Genomic DNA, 6770 nt, shown 5'->3' with positions numbered 1-6770 from the left:
TTGATTCACCCTAACATGTTGAGAATCAAGACAGTTTTTTTTTTTTCTGATGGAGTTAAAAAGCAAAGAATATTGTGGAACAAAAACAATGACTGGGTGCTGAGATTGTGGCCAGATGTCAGGGCTGGCCCGGAAATCTTACACAATCACAGAGGATGGAAAACTCATCTTCCTTAGGCATTAAGTAGGCGTCTTCCCTTAGGGAGGGTTTGAGTTCCCTGCCACATCTTCCCAGTTCACTGGACCACAATGGAGACAGGAACTCATCAATTACAGGCGACTCAGATCCCAGCACATTTTCCAAAGCACTTCTTGTTTTTCAAGCCCCGTATTCCCAGAACCAGCTAATTTCACTTCTTATTGGGAGGTAGGAAAAGTCAGAAAACTGCAAATGGAAACCTTTAGCCATTGAGGATGAACAAAGCTGGTGGAGACCAGCCCTCCCAAGGTGGATGTGCAAAGGGTTCCTCCCTGCAAACCCCCACCCACCTTGCTCCACAGCTGCAGCTGCACCTCTCCCAGATGCCAGGGTCTGGACTCAGAGCTCCTCATCCCTTGGAATGACCTTGGTGATAGGAGCATCTATTATACTATCTGTAGGTGACTTTTGCTGGGCTGATGAATGAGAGCTTGTCACCAGAACGACCAAGCCATGATCAGAAGCCTAGAAGTTTCACCCCTACCCCTCATTCTCCAGGGAGGAGAGAGGGTCTAGCGATTGGGTTAATAATCAGTCATGCCTTTGTGATGAAGCCTCCATTGACATCCCTAAAAGATGGAGTTCAGGGAGATTCCAGGTTGGTGAATGCATCCACGTGCCAGGAGGCTAGTGCACTCTAACTCTATGGGGACCTGTGCTGGGGACCCTTCTAGACCTTGCCCTATGCTGTACCTTTTCATCTGGCTGAAATATCCTCAGTAATAAATTGACAATAGTAAGTAAACTGTCTTCCTGGGTTCTGGGAGCTGCTCTAGCAAACTATTGAACCCAAGGAAGGGTTCATGGGAAGCTCCAATTTGTAGCCAAATCAGACAGAAGTTGTGGGTGTCCTGGGGACTTACTACTTGTGATTGGCATCTGAATTGGGGGCTGGTGTTGTGGGACTGAGCCCTTAACCTGTGAGGTCTGTGCTAACTCTGGTCTGTGTCAGAACTGAATTGAATTGTACAACACCCAGCTGGTGTGGGAAAAGTGGCTGGCATGGGAAAAAGTGTGCACATCTGGTCACAGAAGTGTTGAGTGTGAGTATAGAGAAAAACTGTTTTTCCACTATACACCTTCCCATTGCCAGGCAGGAGACTGGGACTGGGGGTGTTGGGTTCATGTTAGATTCAAGGACACCCATCATAGCTGTGATCTACGGATTGGGAGACCACCACCGCCACTGCAGGTGTCTTTCAAGACCCACAAAGTAAGTGACTAGACACAGGAATGTGGTTGCTGAAATCCTAAAAAAAAACCCCAAACCCCCAAACCCCCCCGCCCCCCCTGCCACCCCCCACCGAGCTGTGCTTGCCAGGGGAAACAGGCAAAGGGGCAGGAAAGGGATTCCATCTCATTTCTGCCTTCCAGGTTGCACCAAGTGCATCTCATTGAGAAGATCATAACGGAACCCTTTCGCTGTGTCCCTATGTGGGTGACAGACCTTCCCGGGCTCACTTTCCATCACATTTTTTTTTCTTCTCCCTTTGCTTTTTTTTAAATTTAAATTTTTAACTTTTTAGGGGTACACAGTAGGTGTATATATTTATGGAGTACATGTCTCTTTGCTTTTAAAAAGCTCTTCCCCTGTGGACTTAACACTACAGAAAAGTACCCAAAACAGAATGTCCAGCACAATGATTTATCAAAGCAAACCCTTGTGTAGCATCACTCGGGTGGGGAGCTAGAATGTTAGCACCCCAGGAGCCCCTCTCATTCTTCTCCTGATCCTTCCTACTTTCTTCCTCCAAAGTGATCATGAACCTGATTTTGATGGTAGTCACTTTGGTGGTGTTACCTTGTAATGTTTTTGTCAGTTAAGCATGAACTCCTAAATACTATGGCTTTGTTTTGCCTGTTTTGAGTTTTATATGAATAGCATTATGCAACAGTGTATTCTTTTGCATGTAGCTTCTTTGCTGAACATTTTGAGGTTGATCCAAGTCTGTTGCTTGATGGCCTCATCTGAAGACCTAATGGCTTTGGGACACCTGAGAAGCACCCTAGGGATGTGTCAAGTTGATTGGTTGGATATACAGATGTAACAAGATAAAACCTTAACATTTTGATATTTTTCCTCTTCTTTCCTAAAAGTTCCCACCTAACCAATTGAAGTGGTGTCATTGTCTGGGGTAAATACCCGAGGTTCCTCATTTTACACAAGGAAATCGATTATGTGGACTCACAAGAAGGGGCTTTAGGGGCAGAGATTTAATAGGCAAAAGAAAGAGAAAGGAGAACTGCTCTCTCTCCTGCAAGAGACAGGGGCGCCCTAGTGGGACTTCTGTCCTGTGGTGGAGTGCACAGGGTTTTATAGACAGGCTTGAGGAGGCAGTGTCTGATTTACATAGGGCCCAAGATTGGTTGGACCAGGTGGGACGTTTACATAGCTGGCCACCCACCCTAATCTTTTATTATGCAAATGGGGTTTCTACTTGGCCAGTGCATGTTGCCTGCTCCTTACTGTGCACATGGTTGACAGGGAAAGGGATAGATGGAACCATCATGTTGGACATGCCTAGCCCCAGGCAGCCTTTTCCTACTGGCACAGCTGCCAGCATTCATCCAGGCAAGCTTCCAGTTTGCTTGTCTATGTCCGCAGCTCGATTTTACAGGCTGCTCTTTGTTAGAAAAGAAGATGATTTGGGGGCTGCTTTTCATGAAAAGGAAAACCTTACTGAGGACTTCCTTACCCTCACTATCTGCCTAATTTCTTCTTAACTCCTATATCACAATTGGCAGCATTTACCTAGCTTCGAAGAGAATTAGAATGCAATAGCAGTAAAAAAGAGAGAAAAAAGTTAATTTTCTTTTTCATTTTCAAACTAGGCCCTTGAAAATCAAAAGGTGAGGTCCTGCATAGACCAGAAGTTAGAGTTTATGCCGTAAAAAGATGACAGTGCCGATGTTTCTTTGGGCTCAGGCAGCCAAGAGTCAGAATTGTGGGCTCTTTTGCTAAACCAAGGAAACCAGGCCATTTATACACTGAAATAAATAATGATCTAGGTTGCAAGCTATTTTCCATGACAACTGACTAGTATGCAAGATTTTGAGTTCATGGTTGCATTTCACAAATGATAACACTGCACTTGTGAAGTTCAGATGTTTCTGTGGCTAATCTCTGGAGGCAGTTTTATGGTTACAAGATGGGGAACAGGATGGTTATGAGTAAGGCTTTACACCAGTGCCTTCTCTCTCATGCATGCTTTTGGCTTCATCTTACATCTGCATTGATAACCTCATCTCCCTGGAGTTTCTTTTCACTAGCAATGGTTAATTATGAAGCTTTCAGGCTCTGGCTTTAGGCAGGATTTTATTAGCCAGTAAGAGTAGAAAATAGGCTTGTAAAAATGTAGGACTTCATAAAAAGTATAGAACACTATAGATCTTTAAAGAAAAGGTGGTGAGGTCTATAATATAATGCCTGCAGAAGAAAATTAGAATGAGAGTTGAGAGAGAGAGGTGAGACACTGTGCTTCTATGCTTGAAAGAGGGTGACCAAAAATGGAAAGGCCCCAGAGGTGGAGGGTTGTGCATGTGTGTGCACACATGTGTAATGTGGAAGAGATTTTAAGCACATTTGTTAAAGAGGAAGTCTAAGGGCAACATGGTTTCGAATTGCGGCTCTACCAATTGTTAAATCCTGTGACTTTAGGCAAATTACTTAACATTTCTGTGCCTCAGTTTCCTCATTTGAAAAATGGAGTTTATAATCATAGTAACCTACATCATAGAGTTATGAAGATTAAATGAGCTAATACATGAAACAAGACCTGACATACAATAAATACTAAATAAGTGTTTGCTATTATTGTTATTGTTTGGTTTGGAAGAAAAATGACTATTAAAGGGGGTGAAGGTAAAGACTTAGGAGAGGAGGAGTGATTTGGTTAAGTTTCCTTAGCCCCCATCCCCTGCCTCCTCCTGAGATGGGCTAAGGAAGCTTAGGGATGCTGAAAGATTGGACTTTGAAGGGTAGAAGTAGGTGCTCTATAAATGTGTTTTTTTTTAATTGATGAAGGACAACTTTATTATTTTACACTTAAAAGCTGATGAAAAACCATTACTTATCCTATTAAAGAAAATCTAATATTTCAATTGAAAATAGAGTATACTCATGAAATATTATTTAAGTTTTCTAAAACACAACTTGAAAGCATCCAGCATGCATGATTAATTTCAGTACAGTGAATTCAAGGTCAAGTATACATGTTACATACATCAAAGCTAGATTATAAATTATCATCATCATCATCATCATTATCTTCTTCATGGTTTTTTTTTCATTGGCAGTAGTTTGTGATGACACCATATTAGTGTAATAAGAATGCCTCTCGACCATTCGTGATGGATTAACCAGAACATTCTGAACTGCTGATGTTACAGGAATTCACGCTTCACAGGGCAATGTGAAGCAGACATCTACACTGTAAACCTTTGCCTTGTGAGGGACATTTGAGTCCTTACTTTAGTTGCCACAAACGTGGTTTGTGGGGGTGGTGTGCCTAGTGTGTGAATACCTGGTCGGCTAGTAACTGAACGAACATTTAATCTGGGTGAGACAGAAATAATGCAGGGTGTTCACAGGAGAATAAAAACTTCAGACAGCAGTTTCCCATGAGTAGGGGTTATGGGCTGATGAACCCCTGAAAAACAGGGTGTGGACCAAGCTGGCTAAGACCAACTAGACCCAAAGTGGCGCTGGATTTGACCTAGGTTTCACCTAGGACCTCATTATATGCTCATTAACACACTAAATCACACCCACCAGCGCAATGACAGTTCTGGGAACACCCATATTTGGTGTAAAAATGAGTGGCACCACAGTTCCAAGAAATCTCCATCTTTTTCCAAGAATTGTCATAAATATTCCACCCGTTGGTTAAAGAAACCCATACAGAGAGAAACCGCACACCTCACTGTGTGACTCTCTTGAGTACACCCGCAATCCCCTTTCTTAAAGTATGTACTTTTTCCCTTTGCAACAAATCTCCATACTTTCACTATTTTCCAACTCATCCTTGAATCCATTCTCAAGACGGTGTCAAGAGTCTGGACACCTGCAGGGGTCCAGGACCCACCGGCATTTGAGGACCTCCCCTGGCCCACTGATATCATGGGGACTGTTATTCTTCCCTCAGACGTAGATGTCTTTTTCTGTAAAGACTTAAGCCTGTATGTATGAGACAGGAGTTTGTCAGGACTGATTTCACAAGATAGAGGTCACAAAGACCCCCACTGATAAAACAGATGCAGTAAAGTGGGTGGCCCAAACCCACCAAAACCAAGAGGGCACCCCACAGGGGACCACTCAGCGTTCCCTTTCCTGGTACACCAGGGTTGGAAAAACCACTCCAGGCAAAGAACCCGGATCAAGATTGAGACTGAAATCCACTAGTGGATGACCTCTGGTCATCCTCACTGCTCATTATAGGCTAATTATAATGATTTAGCTGCCGAAAGACACTCCCCCTGAGTGCCATGACGGTTTACAAATGCTATGGCAACCCGGGGAACTTATTACCCTACATGGTCTAAAAGGAGGAGGAACCCTCAGTTCCAGAAAATCCCCAGGGCCTTCTTGTAAAACTCATGAATAATCCATCCTCTATTTAGCATATGATCAAGAAGTAACGGTAAAAATAGCCAATCTGCAGCCCTCCAGGCTGCTCTGCCTGTGGAGTAGCCACTCTTATTCCTTTACTTTCTTAATAAACTTGCTCTCATTTTAGTCTATGGGGCTGCTGTCGAATTCCTTCCTGCTCCAAGCCAGGTGGCCTCTGTGGCTGTACCCTAGTTTTGGGGTTTTCCCTGCAACATATAGTTTGGAGCTGTTAAGCAATATCTATTGGGTGGCAATCTAGGACTTGAATACGGCTTGATCAAAGGCGAAGGGGTTTGATTTCTTTGCCTTGCAATATCTAATAAAAATCTCTTGGGGCGGAGAGGTAAAAAAAAAAAAAACTGGTCGGCGCACACTGGATTGCAATTGCACACCAGTAGCTTTCTTAGCATGGCTTGAGTAAATTTTTGCATCTAGAACTGTGATCACATAGGGGAAGGCAAACTCCAACATGTGATTTATACGTCTTGGCTCATATTCTTTGATCCCCACGACCCTCAGGACCTGCGCCATCCTCGGGGGATGCCTCAGGGCACATCTTCCTGGGGAGAAGCGCTGATCAGACTTGCGGGGCTTTGTCACCTACATTAATGGATTCCAGTCCCGATCTTGATGCAAGTTCTTTGCTTAGTGTGGTTTTTCTAACCCTTGGTGTACCTCGAAACAGAAAAGAGCGGCCCCACAAGGGGTACCCTCTGCCCTGAGCTCTGGGCCCCTGGTCTGCCCCACGGCCCATCCCCTCCTGGGGAGCAGATGTTCCTAAATAATCGTTGAATAAATTAAGGAATGTTGAATTGAATGTGGCAATTACATGAGTTAGCAACATTTCTAAATATCTTTTTTTTTCCCCTCGGCTAAAGATGATTGTTCCTTAAGCTACGCATTTGTCTTTACAGTGTTTCAAGGCCTCATAAACCTATAATAAAATTGACATCATAATCACGA

The 6770-nt window shown here is 43.7% G+C and overlaps 1 pseudogene; it reads right to left on the bottom strand.

The window, feature by feature from the left end:
• Positions 1-4434: 4434 nt before the first annotated feature.
• LOC101146306 (transcription initiation factor TFIID subunit 9-like) lies at positions 4435-6338 on the bottom strand (annotated as a pseudogene).
• Positions 6339-6770: the final 432 nt, after the last annotated feature.

Source organism: Gorilla gorilla, chromosome 7 (assembly GCF_029281585.2).
Source record: "Gorilla gorilla gorilla isolate KB3781 chromosome 7, NHGRI_mGorGor1-v2.1_pri, whole genome shotgun sequence".
Classification (NCBI taxonomy): domain Eukaryota; kingdom Metazoa; phylum Chordata; class Mammalia; order Primates; family Hominidae; genus Gorilla; species Gorilla gorilla.
The sequence above is the reverse complement of the archived record's forward strand: the minus strand, read 5'-3'. Positions and strand labels throughout refer to the sequence as shown.